Source organism: Procambarus clarkii, unplaced genomic scaffold, assembly GCF_040958095.1.
Source record: "Procambarus clarkii isolate CNS0578487 unplaced genomic scaffold, FALCON_Pclarkii_2.0 HiC_scaffold_153, whole genome shotgun sequence".
Lineage (NCBI taxonomy): Eukaryota > Metazoa > Arthropoda > Malacostraca > Decapoda > Cambaridae > Procambarus > Procambarus clarkii.
The window spans coordinates 105796-130807 of record NW_027189186.1 but is presented as its reverse complement, the minus strand read 5'-3'; the positions used below and the strand labels follow the sequence as shown (position 1 = coordinate 130807).

General features: G+C 44.6%; 1 protein-coding gene across 6 annotated transcripts in view; it reads left to right on the top strand.

Annotated features, from left to right (window-relative positions):
- Window positions 1-25012, top strand: part of LOC138361038 (beta-lactamase-like protein 2 homolog) — a 430568-nt gene that overhangs the window by 320073 nt on the left and 85483 nt on the right. For 3 of the 6 annotated variants that reach the window (XM_069320506.1, XM_069320503.1, XM_069320504.1), the window contains one exon: window positions 13542-13584. The exons of 2 other annotated variants lie outside the window; for them this stretch is intronic. The gene's annotated coding sequence lies outside the window, so the exon portion shown is untranslated. Of the gene's footprint in view, window positions 1-10612; window positions 10709-13541; window positions 13585-25012 lie in introns of those variants that run through there. One more of the 6 variants, XM_069320507.1, reaches the window with a different exon arrangement.

The following is a 25012-nucleotide window of genomic DNA, read 5'->3' as shown; positions in this document are numbered from 1 at the left end:
ATAGAGCCAGAATTTGGCTCCAAAATAGTGCTCAGTCCTCGAAATTGGGATGTTTGGGATATTTTGAAAACCTCAGTGGGCTTTGGGACAAATATGACCAAACACCGCTTTCAGAACTTGGCATATGTTGGGTATAAAAAGTCGTAATTTCAAACTGCGAATACGTGCAGAGAGCCAGAACTTGGCTCCGCAATATAGCTCAGGCCTGAAAATTGGAATATTTGGGATATTTCGAAAACTGCAGGGGAGTTTGTGCGAAATGTGAATCACTGCCGCTTTCAGGACTTGGCATATGTTGGGTATAAAATGTCGTAATTTCAAACCACGAATACGTGCATAGAGCCAGAATTTGGCTCCAAAATACGGGTCAGGCCTCGAAATTGGGATGTTTGGAATATTTTGAAAACTGCAGGGGGGGTTTTGGACAATAGTGACCAAACGCCGCAATCAGTACTTGGCATATGTTGGGTATAAAAAAGTCGTAATTTCAAACTGCGAATACGTGCAGGGAGCCAGAATTTGGCTCCAAAATATGGCTCAGGCATCGAAATTGGGATATTCGTAATTTCAAACTGCGAATATGTGCAGAGAGCCAAAATTTGGCTCCAAAATATAGCTCATGCCTCGAAATTGGGATGTTTGGGATATTTTGAAAACTGCAGGGGAGTTTGTGCAAAATGTGACTTACTGCCGCTTTCAGGACTTGGCATATGTTGGGGAAAAAAGTCGTAATTTCAAACTGCGAATACGTGCAGAGAGCCAGAATTTGGCTCCAAAATATGGCTCAGGCCTCAAAATTGGGATGTTTGGGATATTTTGAAAACTGCAGGGGGGGTTTTGGACAAATGTGACCAAACGCCGCGATCTGTACTTGGCATATGTTGGGTATAAAAACGTCGTAATTTCAAACTGCGAATACGTGCAGAGAGCCAGAATTTGGCTCCAAAATATGGCTCAGGCCTCGAAATTGGGATGTTTGGGATATTTTGAAAAATGCCGGGTGGATTGAGACAAATGTGACCAATTGCCGCTTTCAGTACTTGGCATATGTTGGGTATAAAAAAGTGGTAATTTCAAACTGCGAATATGTGCAGAGAGCCAGAATTTGTCTCCAAAATATGGCTCAGGACTCGAAATTGGGATTTTTGGGATATTTTGAAAACTGCAGGGAGGTTTGGGACAAATTTGACCAAATGCCACTTTCAGTACTTGGCATATGTTGGGTAAAAAAAGTCGTAATTTCAAACTTCGAATACGTGCAGAGAGCCAGAATTTGACTCCAAAATATGGCTCAGGCCTCGATATTGGGATATTTGGGATATTTCGAAAACTGCAGGGGAGTTTGTGCGAAATGTGACTCACTGCCGCTTTCAGTACTTGGCATATTTTGGGTATAAAAATCGTAATATCAAACTACGAATACGTTCAGAGAGCCAGAATTTAGCTCCAAAACATTGCTCAGGCCTCGATATTGTGATGTTTGGGATATTTTGAAAACTGCAGGGAGGTTATGGACAAATGTAACCAAACGCCGCTTTCAGTACTTGGCATATGTTGGGTATAAAAAAATCTTATTTTCAAACTGCGAATACGTGCAGAGAGCAAGAATTTGGCTCCAAAACATGGCTCAGGCCTCGAAATTGGGATATTTGGGATATTTTGAAAACTGCAGGGGAGTTTGTGCAAAATGTGACTCACTGCTGCTTTCAGTTCTTGGCATATGTTGGGTATAAAAAGTCGTTATTTCAAACTGCGAATACGTGCATAGAGCCAGAATTTGGCTCCAAAATAGTGCTCAGTCCTCGAAATTGGGATGTTTGGGATATTTTGAAAACCTCAGTGGGCTTTGGGACAAATATGACCAAACACCGCTTTCAGAACTTGGCATATGTTGGGTATAAAAAGTCGTAATTTCAAACTGCGAATACGTGCAGAGAGCCAGAACTTGGCTCCGCAATATAGCTCAGGCCTGAAAATTGGAATATTTGGGATATTTCGAAAACTGCAGGGGAGTTTGTGCGAAATGTGAATCACTGCCGCTTTCAGGACTTGGCATATGTTGGGTATAAAATGTCGTAATTTCAAACCACGAATACGTGCATAGAGCCAGAATTTGGCTCCAAAATACGGGTCAGGCCTCGAAATTGGGATGTTTGGAATATTTGAAAACTGCAGGGGGGGTTTTGGACAATAGTGACCAAACGCCGCAATCAGTACTTGGCATATGTTGGGTATAAAAAGTCGTAATTTCAAACTGCGAATACGTGCAGGGAGCCAGAATTTGGCTCCAAAATATGGCTCAGGCATCGAAATTGGGATATTCGTAATTTCAAACTGCGAATATGTGCAGAGAGCCAAAATTTGGCTCCAAAATATAGCTCATGCCTCGAAATTGGGATGTTTGGGATATTTTGAAAACTGCAGGGGAGTTTGTGCAAAATGTGACTTACTGCCGCTTTCAGGACTTGGCATATGTTGGGGAAAAAAGTCGTAATTTCAAACTGCGAATACGTGCAGAGAGCCAGAATTTGGCTCCAAAATATGGCTCAGGCCTCAAAATTGGGATGTTTGGGATATTTTGAAAACTGCAGGGGGGGTTTTGGACAAATGTGACCAAACGCCGCGATCTGTACTTGGCATATGTTGGGTATAAAAACGTCGTAATTTCAAACTGCGAATACGTGCAGAGAGCCAGAATTTGGCTCCAAAATATGGCTCAGGCCTCGAAATTGGGATGTTTGGGATATTTTGAAAAATGCCGGGTGGATTGAGACAAATGTGACCAATTGCCGCTTTCAGTACTTGGCATATGTTGGTATAAAAAAGTGGTAATTTCAAACTGCGAATATGTGCAGAGAGCCAGAATTTGTCTCCAAAATATGGCTCAGGACTCGAAATTGGGATTTTTGGGATATTTTGAAAACTGCAGGGAGGTTTGGGACAAATTTGACCAAATGCCACTTTCAGTACTTGGCATATGTTGGGTAAAAAAAGTCGTAATTTCAAACTTCGAATACGTGCAGAGAGCCAGAATTTGACTCCAAAATATGGCTCAGGCCTCGATATTGGGATATTTGGGATATTTCGAAAACTGCAGGGGAGTTTGTGCGAAATGTGACTCACTGCCGCTTTCAGTACTTGGCATATTTTGGGTATAAAAATCGTAATATCAAACTACGAATACGTTCAGAGAGCCAGAATTTAGCTCCAAAACATTGCTCAGGCCTCGATATTGTGATGTTTGGGATATTTTGAAAACTGCAGGGAGGTTATGGACAAATGTAACCAAACGCCGCTTTCAGTACTTGGCATATGTTGGGTATAAAAAAATCTTATTTTCAAACTGCGAATACGTGCAGAGAGCCAGAATTTTGGCTCCAAAATATAGCTCAGGCCTCAAAATTAGTATATTTGAGATATTTCGAAAACTGCAGGGGAGCTTGTGCGAAATGTGACTCACTGCCGCTTTCAGTACTTGGCATATGTTGGGTATAAAATTCCGTAATTTCAAACCGCGAATACGTGCATAGGGCCAGAATTTGGCTCCAAAATATGGCTCAGGCCTCGAAATTGGGATGTTTGGAATATTTTGAAAACTGCAGGGGGGGTTTTGGACAAATGTGACCAAACGCCACTTTCAGCACTTGGTATATTTTGGGTATAAAAAAGTTGTAATTTCAAACTGCGAATACGTGCAGAGAGCCAGAATTTGGCTCCAAAATACGGCTCAGGCCTCGAATTTGGGATATTTGGGATATTTCGAAAACTGCAGGGGAGTTTGAGCAAAATGTGACTCACTGCCGCTTTCAGGACTTGGCATATGTTGGGTATAAAAAGTCGTAATTTCAAACCGCGAATACGTGCATAGAGCCAGAATTTGGCTCCAAAATATGGCTAAGGCCTCGAAATTGGGATGTTTGGGATATTTTGAAAACTGCAGGGGGTGGGGGGGGTTTGGGACAAATGTGACCAAACACCGCTTTCAGTACTTGGCATATGTTGGATATAAAAATCGTAATATCAAACTGCGAATACGTGCAAAGAGCTAGAACTTGGCTCCAAAATATGGCTCAGGCCTCGATATTGTGATGTTTGGGATATTTTGAAAACTGCTGGGAGGTTTGGGACAAATATAACCAAACGCCGCTTTCAACACTTGGCATATGTTGGATATAAAAATCGTAATATCAAACTGCGAATACGTGCAAAGAGCTAGAACTTGGCTCCAAAATATGGCTCAGGCCTCGAAATTGGGATGTTTGGGATATTTTGAAAACTGCAGGGGGGTTTGGGACAGATGTAACCAAACGCCGCTTTCATTACTTGGCATATGTTGGGTATAAAATAGTCGTAATTTCAAACGGCGAATACGTGCAGAAAGCCAGAATTTGGCTCCAAAATATAGCTCAGGCCTCGAAATTGGGATATTTGGGATATTTCGAAAACTGCAGGGGAGTTTGTCCAAAATGTGACTCACTGCCGCTATCAGGACTTGGCATATGTTGGGAATAAAAAGTCGTTATTTCAAACTGCGTATACGTGCATAGAGCCAAAATTTGGCTCCAAAATACGGCTCAGGCCTCTAAATTGGGATGTTTAGGATATTTTGAAAACTGCAGTTGGGTTTGGGACAAATGTCACCAAACGCCGTTTTCAGTAATTCGCATATGTTGGGTATAAAAAAGTCGTAATTTCAAACTGAGAATACGTGCAGAGAGCCAGAATTTGGCTCCAAAATATGGCTCAGGCCTCGAAATTGGGATGTTTGGGATATTTTGAAAACTGCAGGGGGGTTTGGGATATATGTGACCAAACGCCGCTTTCATTACTAGGCACATGTTGGCTATAAAAAAGTCGTAATTTCAAACGGCGAATACGTGCGTAGAGCCAGAATTTGGCTCCAAAATATAGCTCAGGCCTCGAAATTGGGATATTTGGGATGTTTCCAAAACTGCAGGGGAGTTTGTGCAAAATGTGACTCACTGCCGCTATCAGGACTTGGCATATGCTGGGTATAAAAAGTCGTAATTTCAAACTGCGTATACGTGCATAGAGCCAGAATTTGGCTCCAAAATACGGCTCAGGCCTCGAAATTGGGATGTTTAGGATATTTTGAAAACTGCAGGAGGGTATGGGACAAATGTCACCAAACGCCGCTTTCAGTACTTTGCATATGTTGGGTATAAAAAAGTCGTAATTTAAAACTGTGAATACGTGCAGAGAGCCAGAATTTGGCTCCAAAATATGGCTCAGGCCTCGAAATTGGGATGTTTAGGATATTTTGAAAACTGCAGGAGGGTATGGGACAAATGTCACCAAACGCCGCTTTCAGTACTTTGCATATGTTGGGTATAAAAAAGTCGTAATTTCAAACTGCGTATACGTGCATAGAGCCAGAATTTGGCTCCAAAATACGGCTCAGGCCTCGAAATTGGGATGTTTAGGATATTTTGAAAACTGCAGGAGGTTATGGGACAAATGTCACCAAACGCCGCTTTCAGTAATTGGCATATGTTGGGTATAAAAAATTCGCAATTTCAAACTACGAATACGTGCAGAGAGCCAGAATTTGGCTCCAAAATATGGCTCAGGCCTCGAAATTGGGATGTTTGGGATATTTTGAAAACTGCTGGGAGGTTTGGGACAAATGTGACCAAATGCCGCTTTCAGTACTTGGTATATGTTGGGTATAAAAAGTCGTAATTTCAAACTGCGAATACGTGCAGAGAGCCAGAATTTGGCTCCAAAATATGGCTCAGGCCTCTTAATTGGGTTATTTGGGATATTTCGAAAACTGCAGGGAGGTTTGGGACAAATTTGACCAAATGCCACTTTCAGTACTTGGCATAAGTTGGGTATAAAAAGTCGTAATTTCAAACTTTGAATACGTGCAGAGAGCCAAAATTTGGCGCCAAAATATTGCTCAGGCCTCTAAATTGGGATATTTGAGATATTTCGAAAACTGCAGGGGAGCTTGTGCGAAATGTGACTCACTGCCACTTTCAGGACTTGGCATATGTTGGGTATAAAATGTCGTAATTTCAAACCGCGAATACGTGCATAGAGCCAGAATTTGGCTCCAAAATATGGCTAAGGCCTCGAAATTGGGATGTTTGGGATATTTTGAAAACTGCAGGGGGGGGGGGTTTGGGACAAATGTGACCAAACATCGCTTTCAGTACTTGGCATATGTTGGGTATAAAAATCGTAATATCAAACTGCGAATACGTGCAAAGAGCTAGAACTTGGCTCCAAAATATGGCTCAGGCCTCGATATTGTGATGTTTGGGATATTTTAAAAACTGCTGGGAGGTTTGGGACAAATATAACCAAATGCCGCTTTCAACACTTGGCATATGTTGGGTATAAAAATCGTAATATCAAACTGCGAATACGTGCAAAGAGCTAGAACTTGGCTCCAAAATATGGCTCAGGCCTCGAAATTGGGATGTTTGGGATATTTTGAAAACTGCAGGGGGGTTTGGGACAGATGTAACCAAACGCCGCTTTCATTACTTGGTATATGTTGGGTATAAAAAGTCGTAATTTCAAACTGCGAATACGTGCAGAGAGCCAGAATTTGGCTCCAAAATATGGCTCAGGCCTCTTAATTGGGTTATTTGGGATATTTCGAAAACTGCAGGGGAGTTTGTGCAAAATGTCACTCACTGCCGCTTTCAGGACTTGGCATATGTTGGGTATAAAAAGTCGTAATTTCAAACTGCGAATACGTGCATAGAGGCAGAATTTGGCTCCAAAATACGGCTCAGGCCTCGAAATTGGGATGTTTGGGATATTTTGAAAACTGCAGGGGGGTTTTGGAAAAATATGACCAAACGCCGCTTTCAGAACTTGGCATATGTTGGGTATAAAAAGTCGTAATTTCAAACTGCGAATACGTGCAAAGAGCTTGTATTTGGCTCCAAAATATGGCTCAGGCCTCGAAATTGGGATGTTTGGGATATTTTGTAAACTGTAGGGAGGTTTGGGACAGATGTAACCAAACGCCGCTTTCAGTACTTGGCATATGTTGGGTATAAAAAGTCGTAATTTCAAACTGTGAATACGTGCAGAGATCCAGAATTTGGCTGTATAATATGGCTCAGGCCTCGAAATTAGGATATTTGAGATATTTTGAAAACTGCAGGGAGGTTTGGGACAAATGTGACCAAACATCGCTTTCAGTACTTGGAATGTGTTGGGTATATAAAGTCGTAATTTCAAACTGCGAATACGTGCAGAGAGCGAGAATTTGGCTCCACAATATGGCTCAGGCCTCGAAATTGGGATGTTTGGGATATTTTGAAAACTGCAGGGGGGTTTCGGACATATGTGTCCAAACGGCGCTTTCATTACTTGGCATATGTTGGGTATAAAATAGTCGTAATTTCAAACTGAGAATACGTGCATAGAGCCAGAATTTGGCTCCAAAATATAGCTCAGGCCTCGAAATTGGGATATTTGGGATATTTCGAAAACTGCAGGGAAGTTTGTCCAAAATGTGACTCACTGCCGCTATCAGGACTTGGCATATGTTGGGAATAAAAAGTCGTTATTTCAAACTGCGTATACGTGCATAGAGCCAGAATTTGGCTCCAAAATACGGCTCAGGCCTCTAAATTGGGATGTTTAGGATATTTTGAAAACTGCAGTGGGGTTTGAGACAAATGTCACCAAACGCCGCTTTCAGTACTTCGCATATGTTGGGTATAAAAAAGTCGTAATTTCAAACTGAAAATACGTGCATAGAGCCAGAATTTGGCTCCAAAATATAGCTCAGGCCTCGAAATTGGGATGTTTGGGATATTTTGAAAACTGCAGGGAAGTTTGGGACAAATGTCACCAATCGCCGCTTTCAGTACTTGGCATATGTTGGGTATATAAAGTCGTAATTTCAAACGTCGAATACGTGCAGAGAGCCAGAATTTGGCTCCAAAATATAGCTCAGGCCTCGAAATTGGGATATTTGGGATGTTTCCAAAACTGCAGGGGAGTTTGTGCAAAATGTGACTCACTGCCGCTATCAAGACTTGGCATATGCTGGGTATAAAAAGTCGTAATTTCAAACTGCGTATACGTGCATAGAGCCAGAATTTGGCTCGAAAATACGGCTCAGGCCTCGAAATTGGGATGTTTAGGATATTTTGAAAACTGCAGGGAGGTTTGGGTCAAATGTCACCAAACGCCGCTTTCAGTACTTCGCATATGTTGGGTATAAAAAAGTCGTAATTTAAAACTGCGAATACGTGCAGAGAGCCAGAATTTGGCTCCAAAATATGGCTCAGGCCTCGAAATTGGAATATTTCGGATATTTTGAAAGCTGCAGGGGAGTTTGTGCAAAATATGACTCACTGTCGCTTTCAGTACTTGGCGTATGTTGGGTATAAAAAGTCGTAATTTCAAACTGCGAATACGTGCAGAGAGCCAGAATTTGGCTCGAAAGTATGGCTCAGGCCTCAAAATTGAGATGTTTGGGATATTTTGAAAACTGTAGTGGGGATTGGGACAAATGTGACCAAACGCCGCTTTCAGAACTTGGCATATGTTGGGTATAAAAAAGTGATGTGGAAAGCATGGGGGATTTTTTTTATATTGCAGAATGGTGACTGGGGCTAGTGCGTGATGCTTTCCTACTAATCCAAACCCACTCAGATGCACCTGCTATATTTAGATCAACAACACTGCTGATCTATGATTCATCCAGTGTCTAATGTCACTTAGTGGAGAGATTTAGCAAGAGGTCAGCAGCAGATCAACTTTTTCTAAATACCATGTTGGCGATCACAGCAAACAATGAGGGTGAAAAAAAGTTCATTTGCTGAGAGATTGTAATTCAGTAGAACTCCATTCACACTGACTGATGCCAAAATCTAGTACATCCATATCAGCCTGGATAGCTCCAGGGAGCCTCTGGCTCTCGCCATGTAAATGATGTTTCATTACATTCATTTTTTTTTTTTACCCTGTCTGTAAGACATCGTTTTCTACAGATAAAATAATAACTATTTGGTATTTTTGAACATCATTCTCATAAATTTCTGCTCTGTTTAATTGAAGCCTTTTTATTTCTGCCATCCAACTATTATGAAGCTAAATGAGCTACGTAACAGCAATCCACGATTAGCAGAACTCACTACCAAACAGGTCAGTAGGAGGGATGAAGTTTGATGCAAATGACAGATAAGGACACACTTTAAAAGGATTCAGTATAAGTAGACAAATAAACACACAATTTAACAGGAGCATCTCTAAGCAGTAGCGTATATACTAAGCCTACAAACATAGGATTATGCCTAAACAGTAGGAGTGAGTGCTCCCAAAGACACAAAGCCAGTGTTCTAAACACTTATATTCGTCGAGCCCTTACCCACTGCGCAGAATGGAGCAACGTGAGTACGGAGTTTGAAAGTTAACTGAAGTGTTGGTGAACAATGGATATAGCAACAAAGAAATAAACGCGACAGAAGATACCTGGTTGATACCTGGTACCTGGTTGATGGGGTTCTGGGAGTTCTTCTACTCCCCAAGCCCGGCCCGAGGCCAGGCTCGACTTGTGAGAGTTTGGTCCACCAGGCTGTTGCTTGGAGCGGCCCGTAGGCCCACATACCCACCACAGCCCGGTTGGTCCGGCACTCCTTGGAGGAATAAATCTAGTTTCCTCTTGAAAATGTCCACGGTTGTTCCGGCAATATTTCTTATGCTTGCTGGGAGGACGTTGAACAACCGCGGACATGATGACACCTGGACCAGGTACAATCCTGAACCTAGAACAGAAACCACAACACCTCCAATAATATTATATTACAAATCGGATTTGGAAGGAAGGATTGGGCTACAGGAAGGATTGGTCAACAAGAAGGATTGGGCTACAGGAAAGATTGGGCTACAGGAAGGATTGGTCTACAGGAAGGATTGGTCTACAGGAAGGATTGGGCTACAAGAAGGATTGGGCTACAGGAAAGATTGGGCTACAGGAAGGATTGAGCTTCATCTCCAAATGTATATTTGCCAGATAATTTGGCACTAAAAACAAAACGCATATATTATTGTTTAGACTAAATCCGCTACTCATTACTTTCCTGAAGTTGTCGTATATACACTACAAAATCTGCGTGTAAATCACGAAAATTAACACGTGATGAAAATGTGACGATAGTGTCAGACCACGAAGGAAGAATTGAAACAGGAATTTCCTTAAGTATTTTCGTATTTAATAATACATCTTCAGAAGGGTGTTTCAATTCTTCCTTCGAGGTCTGACACAGTCACTACAGAACATGAATGTATTTCAAATCAAATCAAATGTTTATTTAGGTAAGGTACATACATACAAGAGATTTTACAAAGAGTGATGGATTTATAGATAGGGCTAGTACATACAATGCCTAAAGCCACTATTACGCAAAGCGTTTCGGGCATGAAACGTTGCAACAATGAATAATGAGAGCAATTATTATATGGATGGCGTAATAACAGGGGAACATTAGCGCCTCTGGTGGTCAGATGCTTAACTGTATTAGAGGTTGACAGTTTAGATATTATAGTGAAGTAAGGGTGAGTGGCGCGTCTGGGAGTCCCACTTCTTAACGTGTGGCTCAGTTGTCGACCAGCCGCCGCCTGGCAAGGGTCACGTTGATTACCAGTGAGCAAAAAATAAATGTGTTACAGATATCATTAATCAATCATAATAAAGAAAGAATTGTTCGAGGTGTGTACTTCATGTTGTTATTCGTTATTATTTTGTATATTTTATGTATTTAGACAAAATATAGAGGAGATTGTCAGGTGGCAGCCATAGGTGTTCCCGCTAGTTAAGTCATTAGGGCGCTTGTGGTGGCCTTAATAGCCATGCCAGTAGTTAGCCAGCAATCTTAAGGTTATCTTGAGATGATTTCGGGGCTTAGCGTCCCCGCGGCCCGGTCCTCGACCAGGCCTTCTTTTTCTTACACATCCCCAGGAAGCAGCCCGTAGCAGCTGTCTAACTCCCAGGTACTTATTTACTGATAGGTAAACAGGGTCATCAGGGTGAAAGAAAGTGCCCATTTGTTTCAGCCTCCACCGGGGATCGAACCCGGAACCTCAGGATTACGAATCCGAAGCGCTGTCCACTCGGCTGTCAGGCCCCTTAAAACAACCCAAAGAGAAATCTTCGACATATTTTCATGAAAATCTGAATGAAACGAGAAATGTTGGCCACAGATTGTGTGAAGATGGTGGGGGGGGGGGGATTGAGGGGGTGCAGGTTAGTACGATGAGCATGATTCAGAATGATGGAAGGAGAAGGGCTCCTATGATGAATTGACCTAAGGGCCACCATCTACAGTGCCTCGACGGGGACAGGACAGCGGCACCTTGTCAAAGGTCAGCCTTCCTACTCCCTCCACCCTTATTTTATTGAGGATTTGTCTTGTGTATATTGTGAACAAGAGGAATGACTCGGCATTTACGACTTGAGTGGTTAAGCGGGTTCATGGGTTAATAATCCTATGGGGGAAACAACACATCTATTTTCTGTGTTACATTGTGGCTTGTTGAGCTTGAAGCTGTTGTCCAGCCTGTCTGTGTCAAATATGATATTTTAGAGAAGTGGTCTGTATTAATGACCTCCAACTTGGTCAATATTACAAAGGCCTCGGCTGTTATTTATTTATTTATATAACTACAAGTTATATTGGGTTTCTGATCAACCCGTCCTCTAAAAACTAACGTCACTTTTGGCTGGTATGCGCGGCGCTATGGCCAAATTTGGACGTAATTTGAAATGAAATCGACTCACAAAAGTGACGCACGGTTCCGTTTTCTGTTTGAGTCGTCCGGCTTACTCGGCCAGCTTAGAAGAGGATTCTTTCCATTAACATTTTTCATAACGTTTTGAAACTTTGAGAATTTCCTGCCCACCTAACCTACCAGAGGACCCTTAACTTATTGTTGTTGAAAAAAAAGCCCAAATTTATTTTCATTTTGTTTTCATTTCCAAATTACGTCCATATTCGGCCTTACGGGTAAACGGCCAAAAGCGACGCTATTTTTAAGAGGACAGGTGACAAGGAGTACATAGCCCTATGTGTTTACATTCTTGTAAAGCCACTAGTACGCATAGCACTTCGGCCAGGTCCTTAATCTAACAGATAATATTAAGTAGGTAATTTCTAGGAAAATTTATAGGCTAATCTATCTAAATCTATAACAATTTAAACATTTATAGTGTTAGTCCTTCAAAGATTCGTGGTAGTGACAGTTGAACAAGTTCTGGCATGATTGTTGTTGCTGTCTTGAACTTTCTCCAAAGCTGAAAATCATTGATGTGTTTTTGAAGTGAGGTTTCCATATTAGGACACAGTAGGCCAGATGGGACCACAACAGAGACTCGTACAGTTGAATATTCAACGTTGTTCGTTTCAGTCAAAGATTCGTTTAACTATTCTTAAGGATTGTTTTCATATTAACTGTGAGTCCCAGATGTTTAATGGCTGGTACATCATAACTCCTAGGTAATATTGACTTAAATTTACCAGAGGGCCACCATTTCTCCATAGTGCCCTCTACGGCAACAGGAAGCCGGCGGCTTGTCAAAGGTTCCCCTATGGTTCCTGAGAATTTTGTCTATCTGTATTTTGAGCGCGCAAACTGCTGCATTATGACATTAAAGGTAGTGTGATAATATGCACAACGTGTTTTGTAGCTAAGGTAAAGGTGACTTGTAATGTTTAGCAACAAGTCACCCTAGATTGTTTAGAGTGTTGACGACGACGTTTCGGTCCTGGACCATTCTCAAGTCGACTTGAGAATGGTCCAGGATGGACCGAAACGTCGTCATCCCTTCACCTGCTAGTGTGTGGCCTGGTCAAACTACTTCAGCCACGTTATTGTGACTCATCGCCTGCACTTAGTGTGTTAACGACTAGGGCGATGGAGTGGTCATATCAGGATGGCAATTGTGCAAATAAATGTGGATGATAATTGTTTCCATCTTGTTTACTCTGCGATATGAAATGGTTTCACCTGTAAATGGTCCTTTTTGACAATGTAATCACTAGGCTTCTAACGTTGGTTTGGTGCTCAGAGACCATATACTGTACTTAAGAGGTTTTAAGCATGTTATTTATATAATTTAGGCCAATAAACAGCTAAATAAATTAATAATACACAGTACGTTTATCTAAGATTAGCTAAAGGTTTGTTTTTAGTGGAAGACCCTAATAAGATAATGTGTTTCTATGTAACTTTAAAAGAACATTGATGCTTAACCATAGCCTCATGAGTCGGAGACAAAAATGTACTCCGTTAGGCTATTGCAGTCTTATCAGTCTTGCCTACTCGCTATTGTTGATACAATCTTTAATTAATCTCCATTGCAATTTCACCTTTTCCAGTGATTGGTTCCAGTGTTCTTGAAATTCATAATTGTATTTTCCTACTCGATTGTATTTGAAATAAACTGTTTATACTTACCCTGGTGCTACATAGCCTTCCCGGTTTGGTGCCTTATTTTAATAATTACTTATACTTGCCCTTAATATATGTAAAAAATATTTTTTCAGGAGTGTGGCCCGTGTGGACAAGTGTTGGATCAGAGGAGTCAAGGTAAAGTGCTTATTTAACAACTAGTTCTGGGGAGGAGCGGGTGGAACTAGATGGACGTAGTCAACTTCACATTCTTGTTACACTAACACTGGTTTGTGCCTCGGAGAGGCTGCAGGATCCAATATGTTCAGTAGATCTTTGGTTTCAACTCCTTTTGACCATGTCGTAGCTCAGTCGATTACGGCAGCGTCTGGGATGCTCTCGGACGCAGGTTCGAATCCTCGTCCCGGCCCTTGTGGATTTGTACACTCTTGTTAGCAGGCTGAGAGCTTTTCTTTCCCATAGATTTATTTATAGAAGAGTTAGCAATAAGTCGGCTGGGTTTATTAACGTATTGTTTTTAGGCCCCATTTACATTATGCCGTTCAGTTTTGGTCGCCATACACATAATGAATGGACATAATTCACTAGAACACGTCAGTTAGGATGACAAAGTTAATCCCGCAAATTAGAAAGCTTCCATATGAAGAGATGTTGGAAAAACCTTAACGTGACATGATTGAAGTGTACAAGTGGATGAATGGGCATAACAAGGAAGCTATTGATAAGGCTTTAAATGAAGATAAGTTCAGATTTAGGAAATACCTGGGTAAATACTGGTTTGGTAACTGGGTTGTGGATTTGTGGAACAAATTACTGGATCATGTGCAGACGACGAGTCACAATAACGTGGTTGAAGTATGTTGACCAGACCACACACTAGAAGGTGAAGGGACAACGACGTTTCGGTCCGTCCTGGACCATTCTCAAATCGATTGTGGATCATACTACTGGATCACTGGGTCCATATTACTGGATCATAATAGGCATAGGAATCTTTGATTGGTTGAAGCTTAGGTTAGACGTATATGAATGAGTGTAGGTGGATATAAATAGGAAATGCCACGTGCAGGACAATAGGCCATCTGCAGTTTCTTGACTTACGTTCTACTAGTTTACACTCAGAACGCGACTCTCCAATCAGCTTACATCTGTATCCTCAATTGCTGCTAGGTGATCAAGGGCAAACATTTAACCTTGAATGTTTAATACAAACCAAATGATGGGTGGCAAAGATGTATGGTAAGGTAAAAGCTGGGTGGCGAGGCAAGTTTTGGGGTGGTGAAGACTTAGAATATTGTTCAATGTGGGTGACAAAGACTTGCTGTGAGGTAAAGAATAAATTGAGAGATAGGAGAATAATCTTATTAGACTTGGACTGGCTGGCATATGCATTATATATCATTAATGCATATGCCAGGGGGGGGGGAGAGGAGATCTCCCCAAAGGCATAAACTGCTAGGTCAGGTTATCCACAAACCCATAACCAATGACTCCAAGGTCATGGGAAGCTTGACCTTCCCATGAAGTTGGAGGATTGTTGGTGGGTTTGTGGATTTGGAATGAGGGAAGAGGCGGGCTGGATGAGGCAGTTTATGTCTTGGGAAGTATTTGTAATCATTTTATTTAGAGATGAGTGTGAGCAGAAATGACACGCTATAGTAGTCATTTATAGTGAAGATAATATTGTATTTCCAAATGAGAAAAAATTATGCGAGGCGAAAACTGGCATAATACATGCCAGATAAAAGTAGGTTGGCAACAACTCCTCAATAAAAGATTTGGTTGTGGAGGAGATTCCCGCCCGAAGGTCGGCCATCTTGGCCGACCTGTTACTTGAACGCCCCTGGCTGGACTTTCTTTCCACACCTCGCCTGGAGCTCATCTTTGAATTCAGCTGGCTTTTTTGGGCCAATGTGTGTGCTCACTGCAGCTATCCAGGGGCTCACAGCATCGGGGGAGGCCGGAGCCTCCCTAATGGACGACATATTTTGGAGCCAAATTCTGGCTCTATGCACGTATTCGCAGTTTGATATTACGACTTTTTATACCCAACATATGCCAAGTACTGAAAGTGGCAATGAGTCACATTTTGCACAAACTCCCCTGCAGTTTTCAAAATATCCCAAACATCCCAATTTCGAGGCCTGAGTCATATTTTGGAGCCAAATTCTGGCTCTATGCACGTATTCGCAGCTTGGTATTAAGAATTTTTATACCCAACATATGTCAAGTCCTGAAAGCAGCAGTGCGTCACATTTTGCACAAACTCCCCTGCAGTTTTCGAAATATCCCCCCCCTCCCCGCTCAGCTCGTTGTCGCCGTGTGGGGGCTTAGTGGGCGGCTGCCAGAGTGTGATGCTCCTTGGGACAGTCCTCTGTCCTTTTCTAGCCTTGTGCTCCTGCTGCCGTCCTCTCCAATTCTGCTGGGCATCTTTTCCTTTTCCTTCTGTTTCGTTTTTCTCCCCCTCTTCTCCTATCTGCTTGCCGTTTCCTGCCGACCTTTTGCTCGTTCTGGTTCTTCCCTTGGACTTCTTCTATTTTGACGCCCGGGTGCTTGAGGAGGCATACTCATGCACCCGTAGAACTGCAGTACCCGACGTCGAGAGCGAGGGGAACCTTTTATTGTCAATCCCCACTTCGTCACTGAACCCGATCTCGACGGACTGTCGGTTTCTTAAGGTGGCGTTTGTGGGGCGTATACTCGCGACGCACCCCTAGGAGGCCCTGACAAGATCGGCGATAGCTTCTTGTTGGGTGTCCTGCCTCTAATTGTGGCTCCATGGTGGGTGTGGGGGCACATTCGTGAGTGAATTCTTCTTTCGTCAAGATGATTACCCCTGCTTCGGTTTCTTCTGGTTTACCTTCTCAGGCTCGTGGGGTGGGCGACCAAGCCCCCGAGTCGGTCCGTATTGGAAGACCGGGCTCTGTAGCCTCCGCTGCATTGGGCCCCGACCTTGCTCCTCCTTTGGCCTCTCTGACTCCTTCCTCTGGCTCCCCTCCCTCCTCTGTGGTTGGGTCGAGCCCCAAGCCCCCAGTGGTGACTACCTCGTCCCCTGGCGCGGCTCCTTCTCTAGTTGTAACTACTGCGCCTTTTAACCCCTCTCTCTCTGGGGGTTCTCACCGCCGTCCTCGTCACGGCCGCCCTCGCTCGATTCCTTCCAGTTCTGCTGCCTATCAAGCCTTGTTTGGTCCCGCTTCGTGGGCCAAATATTTTGATCTCCTCCCTCTTGATTCTGCGCCTCCTGACGATTTCTCCCTCCATCGACATCTCATTGATTCCGTGGATGCCTCCATTACTTTCAACCCCACTCGTCTCGGTACACGTGTCATTGCTGCTCCTTCTCAGGATGCTGCTTCCCGCTTGGCTGCCTTATCCTGCCTTGGCGAGACCCCCGTTCGGGTCTCGAAGAACGCTCAGTTGAATGCCAGTGTTGGCACTATTTTGCTCCCGCCCCATGTTGCGACCGGTGTTCGGGACCTGCGCGACTGCCACGACGATATTCGACATATCCTCGCTGCCCAGGGCCATTCTATTCTCCAGGTGGACACGTTTACTCGTCCCCCTCGTGGTAGTCGCCGTCAACCCCTCCGGGTTGTGAAGATTACCTTTGATGGTAGGACCCTTCCACCCTCTGTCATTCTTGCTGGTGCCAGGTGCTCTGTCCAGGAGTACATTCCTTCTCCTCGGCTCTGCAACAAGTGCTGGAGGTTTGGGCATGGTGCCCTCCGCTGCTCCGGGACTGTCTCTCTCTGTCCTTTGTGTGGTGGCGAAGGTCACTCTAAGTCGGAGTGCACTTCTCCCCAGGCTCGTTGCCTCAACTGCGGTGAGGCCCATCCTACCTTCTCCCGTGCGTGTGTCCATTACAAGCTTGAGGCAGCCATCCTCAACTTGAAGCACCGGGAGCGTTTATCTTTTCCTGAGGCGAGACGCCAGGTTCGCCTTATGCTAATATCTCTTATGCTCGCGTGTTGCGCTCTTCCTCTCCTCGTCCTTCCCGCCTTCCTCAGACTCACAACCGTTTCCGGGCCTTGGACCCTGATGCGCCCACTGCCCCCTCCTCTGTCCCTTTGGGTTCTCTCCCGAAGGATCCTCCTCCTGGTCCTCTGTCTGGGGTTCCCCTTCCTTCTACCCGGTCTGTCGTGTCTTCTGTGTCTTCTTCCTCGTCCCCCTCCGATCCTCCTTCCCATCCTCTTCCTCCATCTATCGGCTCTCCCCACCGCCTGTCGGTGCTGGCGGATGTCCATCGCTCTCCTACCGGCCGTCGTGTGTGCTCTCGTTCGGCTTCTCCTGTTGAGACACTGGAATCCGTTGCCCGGTACGTGGTTGCTGGGACACCGGTCTCTTTAAGTCAGAAGCGTAAGCCTGGCTCCTCTCCTTCCTCTTCCCCGGCGGGTAAGAAGGCTTCGCTTTCTTCCTCAGCTCCTCCTTCTGGCTCTGTTGCTCCTTCCCCTCCCGTTTCAGTGCTTGCGCCCCCTGTTCCTGCTATGGAGGTTTCTTTGGCCCCTGCTTCCCTTTCGGTTGCTGCTCTTGCTGGGGTGCGCTCCTCTCTTTCTACTCCCCCTCTTCCTGCTGCTGTCCTTGACTGCTCCTCTCCGTTGTCTCCTCCTCTTCCTCCTCCTCCTCCGGACCCTGCCCGCCCACCTCTGATCTGTTCTCCCGTTTCCTTCCCACCGTCTTTGCTCAGTTTACCCATGCCCCCTAACCCTGACTTTGCTGACCCTGATCCCGACCCTGATATTCTTTAACGTGCTCTGTTGGTCTTTCGCCTTTGTTTCTTCCTTGTTCTCTGTTTTTGTCCTTTCTCTTCTCGTCGTTGTCCATTCTTCAATGGAACGTTCGAGGTTATTACGCCAATTTCCTCGAACTCCAACTTCTGGTTTCGCGGTTTTCGCCCCTTTGTGTCTGTCTCCAGGAGCCAATGCTTGGTGCTCGTCCTGGTCGTTTTCGTGGCTATTCCTTTCTCTCCCCCCTCCCCCAGCCATTGCTGGGGCTTCTAATTCTTCTGCTCTCTTGATTCGGGCTGATGTTCCCTTTGTTCCTTTACTTTTTCCTTCGCCTCTCCATTGTTCTGCTGCTCGTATCTTTGTGGGGAAATGGTACACAGTTTGTTCCATTTCTCCCCCCCCGAGTGTCCCGCTCTCTCTTCCTGATTTGAAACACCTCCTAGACTCCTTGCCGGAGCCTGTGCTCCTGCTGGGTGACTTCAATTGTCGTCATTCTCTTTGGGGTGACGTTCTGACGAATACCCGGGGTCGCCTCCTTGAGCCGTTTCTCCTCTCTTCTTCCCTGTCTCTTCTGAATTCTGGTGAGCCCACTCATTTGGACTCTCGAACTCGCACCCTTTCTTGTCTTGATCTTTCTCTCTGCTCTTCTTCTCTTTACTTAGATTTCACTTGGCAGGTTCTTGATGACCTCCATGGAAGTGATCATTTCCCCATCCTTGTTTCCTTTTTCTCTTTTCGCCCTTCCCTCTCTTTCCCTAGGTGGCAGTTTGCTAAGGCGGACTGGACCCTATTTTCCCTCAGTGCTACTCTCTCTGACCTCTCCCTTCTGCCCCTCTCTCGCGCTCTCCTCCTTTTTCATGACACTGTCTTCGACGCTGCCCTCCGCTCTATCCCTCGCTCTTCCTCTCGAGGTCCACGGAAGTGCGTTCCCTGATGGAATGCGGACTGTGCTCGGGCTGTCCGCTGTAAGCGTGCAGCCTGGAAGAAGCACCGCCGTAGGCAGACGACCGATTCTTTTCTTTCGGAAAGCGAGTGCGGTGGCCCGTAGGGCCATCCGTACGGCTAACCGTGAATGTTGGGCATCTTATGTCTCAACAATTACGTCCGAAACCCCTCTGGCCCAGATCTGGAAGCGTATCCGCAAGATAGCGGGTAAGTTCGTTCCCGATGTTTCACCGGTCCTTCACCTCCATGATACTCTTGTGGCGGACCCGTTGCAGGTCGCTTCCGAACTGGGTTCCCACTTTTCTTCTGTTAGCTCTGGTCTTCATCTTCCCCAATCTTTCCTTCTTCGTAAACCTGTCCTTGAGTCTCGTCCTTTAGATTTCTGCACTCATCTTCAGCTTCCCTATAATGATCCCTTCTCTCTCTCTGAACTTCGTTCTGCCCTGGCCCTCTGCGGTTCTACGGCGGCGGGCTCCGATGGTATTCATTATGAGATGCTTCGCCATCTCCCTCCGAGCACGTCTCAGTATTTACTGAGTCTGTATAATCGGATCTGGGAGTCGTCGTCAGTCCCTGAGGACTGGCTCGATGCCGTTGTCCTCCCTGTTCGCAAACCGGGGTCTCTGGGTACTTCCCCTAAGGACTTTCGCCCTATTGCTCTCACAAGTTGTGTCTGCAAACTCTTTGAACGTATGGTTAACGTTCGTCTGATGTGGTTCCTGGAACACCATCACCTCCTCTCCCCTTCTCAATTTGGTTTCCGCAAGTGCCGCAGCACGACAGATGTCCTGGTGAACTTGGAGGTCTATATTCGTACTGCTTTTGCTGCGAAGACCTCCGTTGTTGCCGTCCTTTTTGACCTAGAAAAGGCTTACGACACCACTTGGCGTTATCATATCCTATCTCAACTTCATTCTTTTGGCCTTCGTGGTCATCTCCCTCTCTTTCTCCGCAGCTTCCTCTCTCGTCGTTCCTTTCGGGTGCGCCTTGGTATCGCTCTCTCTCCCTCTTTTCAGCAATACGAAGGTGTGCCCCAGGGTAGTGTTCTGAGCACTACTCTTTTTTCTGGTTGCCCTCAATGGTCTTCTTTCCTCTCTTCCTTCTGGTGTATTCTCCGCTCTCTATGTCGATGATCTTACCCTTTGTTGTCAGGGTGATGATTCGCCTTTCCTTCAACGCCGGCTTCAACTTGCCATTGATGCCGTGTCGTCTTGGGCCACAGGTCATGGCTTCAAGTTCTCTACTTCTAAGACTTGTGCCATGACTTTTACGCGGAAACGGGTTGTTCTTCGTCCCTCTTTGTCACTTTATGGTCATCCCCTTGAATACAAAGATTCCGCGAAGCTTTTGGGGTTATTCCTTGACACTCGTTTGTCTTGGTCTCCCCATATCTCTTACCTCCGTGTTGAGTGCTCTAAGGCCCTTACCCTCCTTCGGGTCTTGTCCCATCTTCTTGGGGGGCAGATAGGCGCACTCTCCTTGCTTTACATTCCTCTCTCGTCCTGTCTAAGCTCGATTATGGTTGCCCTGCTTACTCGTCTGCTTCTCCTTCTACTCTTCGCCGTCTTGATGCTTTGCACCATACTGGGTTGCGTCTCAGTTCTGGTGCCTTTCGTTCGACTCCCATCCTTAGCTTGTATGTTGACACTGGCTTCCTGTCTCTCCAGGACCGCCGTGATCGCTACTGTCTTCGCTATCTTGCGCGGTCCTTGCAACATCCTTCCTCTCGCCTCTGTCGTGCTTTAACTTTTACCCCTCCTGCGGTTCCTGTTCCTCTTCACCACCCTCTTTCTGTCCGGTTATCTCGCCTACAGGATTCTCTTTCCGTTCGTATTTCTGATGTTTCTCCTCGTGTTGTTCCTTCTTTGCCCCCGTGGAGGGTCCCTCTTCCGCGGTTTTGTACATCCTTGACCCGTATCACTAAAGCTTTTACCCCTCCTACGGTTCTAAAACGCCTTTTCCTCGAGCACTTTTCTTCTCACTCCCGCTCCGTTTCTGTCTTCACCGATGGGTCTAAGTCAGCGGACGGTGTTGGCTACTCTGTTGTTTTTCCTGATCGCACTTATATGTGTCGCTTGCCTCCGGAGACTAGCATCTTTACAGCGGAAATTTATGCTATTCTCTATGCTCTTCGTCTCCTGCTTTCTCGTTGTCAGTCTTCCTTTGTGGTTGTTGTTGACTCTCGTAGTGCCCTCATGGCTCTCGGGTCCTTTAATCCGGTTCATCCAGTAGTTGTCGAGATCCAGCATTGGCTGTTTCTCGTTCACAGTAAATTTAAGTCGGTTGAGTTTTGTTGGGTTCCCAGCCATATTGGTGTGTCTTTAAATGAGCGTGCGGATGCTGCTGCCAAGGAAGCTGTCCGCTCTTGTCCCATCTCTCGCAAGGGCATTCCGTATTCCGACTTTTACCCGGTTATCCATTCCTCAGTCCTTTCCCGTTGGCAGGCTTCTTGGTTGTCTGTTACTGGTAACAAGCTCCGTACTCTTAAATGTTGTATTTCCTCGTGGCCGTCCTCCTTCCACCGTAACCGGCGGTGGGAAACAGCTCTGGCGAGGTTGCGTATTGGCCATACTCGCTTAACCCATGGTCACTTGATGGAGCGCCGCCCTGCTCCTTATTGTCCTAGTTGCATTGTCCCTCTTACGGTCGTGCATGTCCTTCTTGAATGTCCAGACTTCCAGGACGAGCGTGTGTCTTGCTTTCCGACCGCCCCTCGCGGTCACCTGTCCCTCGATAGAATTCTTGGTGACTCGGATACTTTTGATATCGTTCGCCTTATGCGTTTTTGTTCTCGTATTGGCATCCTTAGTGATATTTAGCGTCCTCTGATTATTTTGCGTACTTGATGGTGCTACATAGCCTTCCCGGTTTGGTGCCTTCTTTTGATAATTACTTACTTACTTTCGAAATATCCCAAATATCCCAATTTCGAGGCCTGATCCATATTTTGGAGCCAAATTCAGGCTCTCTGCACGTATTCGCAATTTGAAATTACGACTTTTTTATACCCAACATATGCGAAGTACTGAAAGCGGCGTTTGGTCACATTTGTCCCAAACCTTCCTGCAGTTTTCAAAATATCCCAAACATCCCAATATCGAGGCCTGAGCCATATTTTGGAGCCAAATTCTGGCTCTTTGCACGTATTCGCAGTTTGATATTACAAATTTTATACCCTCATATGCAAAGTACTGAAAGCGGCAGTAAGTCACATTTTGCACAGACTCCCGTCCAGTTTTCAAAATATCCCAAATATCCCAATTTCGAGGCCTGAGCCATATTTTGGAGCCAAATTCTGGCTCTCTGCACGTATACGCAGTTTGAAATTGTGACTTTTTTATACCCAACATATGTCAAGTACTGAAAGCGGCATTTGGTCATATTTGTCCTAAACCCCCCTGCAGTTTTCAAAATATCCCAAACTTCCCAATTTCGAGGCCTGAGTCATATTATGGAGCCAAATTCTGGCTCTCTGCACGTATTCGCAGTTTGAAATTGCGACTTTTTTATACCAACATATGCCAAGTACTGAAAGCGGCGTTTGGTCACATTTGTCCTAAACCTCCCTGCAGTTTCCAAATATCCCAAACATCCCAATATCGAGGATTGAGCCATACTTTGGAGCCAAATTCTGGCTCTATGGAAGTATTCGCAGTTTGATATTACGAATTTTATACCCAACATATGCCAAGTACTGAAAGCGGCAGTAAGTCACATTTTGCACAGACTCCCCTCCAGTTTTCAAAATATCCCAATTTCGAGGCCTGAGCCATATTTTGGAGCCAAATTCTGGCTCTATGCACGTATTTGCAGTTTGATATTACGACTTTTTATACCCAACATATGCTAAGTCCTGAAAGCGGCAGTGAGTCACATTTTGCACAAACTCCCCTGCAGTTTTCGAAATATCCCAAATATCCCAATTTCGAGGCCTGATCCATATTTTGGAGCCAAATTCTGGCTCTCTGCACGTATTCGCAGTTTGAAATTGCGACTTTTTTATACCAACATATGCCAAGTAGTGAAAGCGGCGTTTGGTCACATTTGTCCCAAACCTCCCTGCAGTTTTCAAAATATCCCAAACATCCCAATTTCGAGGCCTGAGCCATAATTTGGAGAAAAATTCTGGCTCTATGCACGTATTCACAGTTTGAAATTGCGACTTTTTTATACCCAACATATGCCAAGTACTGAAAGCGGCAGTGAGTCACATTTTGCCCAAACTCCCCTCCAGTTTTCTAAATAACGCAAATATCCCAATTTCGAGGCCTGAGCCATATTTTGGAGCCAAATTCTGGCTCTCTGCACGTATTCGCAGTTTGAAATTACATCTTTTTATACCCAACATATGCCAAGTACTGAAAGCGGCGTTTGGACACATTTGTCCCAAACATCCTAGCAGTTTTCAAAATATCCCAAATATCCCAATTTCGAGGCCTGAGTCATATTTTGGAGCCAAATTCAGGCTCTCTGCACGTATTCGCAGTTTGAAATTACGAATTTTTATACCCAACATATGCCAAGTACTGAAAGCGGTGTTTGGTCATATTTGTCCCAAAGTCCCCTGCAGTTTCAAAATATCCCAAACATCCCAATTTCGAGGCATGAGCCATATTTTGCAGCCAAATTCTGGCTCTCTGCACGTATTCGCAGTTTGATATTACGACTTTTTATACCCAACATATGCCAAGTACTGAAAGCAGCGTTTGGTCACATTTGTCCCAAACACCCCTGCAGTTTTCAAAATATCCCAAATATCCCAATTTCGAGGCCTGAGCCATATTTTGGAGCCAAATTCTGGCTCTTAGCACGTATTCGCAGTTTGATATTACGACTTTTTATACCCAACATATGCCAAGTACTGAAAGCGGCGTTTGGTCACATTTGTCCCAAACACCCCTGCAGTTTTCAAAATATCCCAAATATCCCAATTTCGAGGCCTGAGCCATATTTTGGAGCCAAATTCTGGCTCTCTGCACGTATTCGCAGTTCGAAATTACGTCTTTTTATACCCAACATATTTCAAGTACTGAAAGCGGCGTTTGGTCACATTTGTCCCAAACCTCCCCGCAGTTTTCAAAATATGCCAAATATCCCAATTTCGAGGCCTGAGCCATAATTTGGAGCCAAATTCTGGCTCTATGCACGTATTCGCAGTTTGATATTAAGAATTTTTATACCCAACATATGCCAAGTCCTGAAAGCAGCAGTGCGTCACATTTTGCACAAACTCCCCTGCAGTTTTCGAAATATCCCAAATATCCCAATTTCGAGGCCTGAGCCATATTTTGGAGCCAAATTCAGGCTCTCTGCACGTATTCGCAATTTGAAATCTCAACTTTTTTATACCCAACATATGTCAAGTACTGAAAGCGGCGTTTGGTCATATTTGTCCTAAACTCCCCTGCAGTTTTCAAAATATCCCAAACATCCCAATATCGAGGCCTGAGCCATATTTTGGAGCCAAATTCTGGCTCTATGCACGTATTCGCAGTTTGATATTACAAATTTTATACCCACATATGCAAAGTACTGAAAGCGGCAGTAAGTCACATTTTGCACAGACTCCCGTGCAGTTTTCAAAATATCCCAAATATTCCAAATTCGAGGCCTGAGCCATATTTTGGAGCCAAATTCTAACTCTCTGCACGTATTTGCAGTTTGAAATTGCGAATTTTTTATTCCAACGTATGCCAAGTACTGAAAGCGGCGTTTGGTCACATTTGTCCCAAACCTCCCTGCAGTTTTCAAAATATCCCAAACCTCTCAATTTCGAGGCCTGAGTCATAATTTGGAGCCAAATTCTGGCTCTATGTACGTATTCGCAGTTTGATATTACAAATTTTTATACCCAACATATGCCAAGTCCTGAAAGCAGCAGTGAGTCACATTTTGCACAAACTCCCCTGCAGTTTTTGAAATATCCCAAATATCCC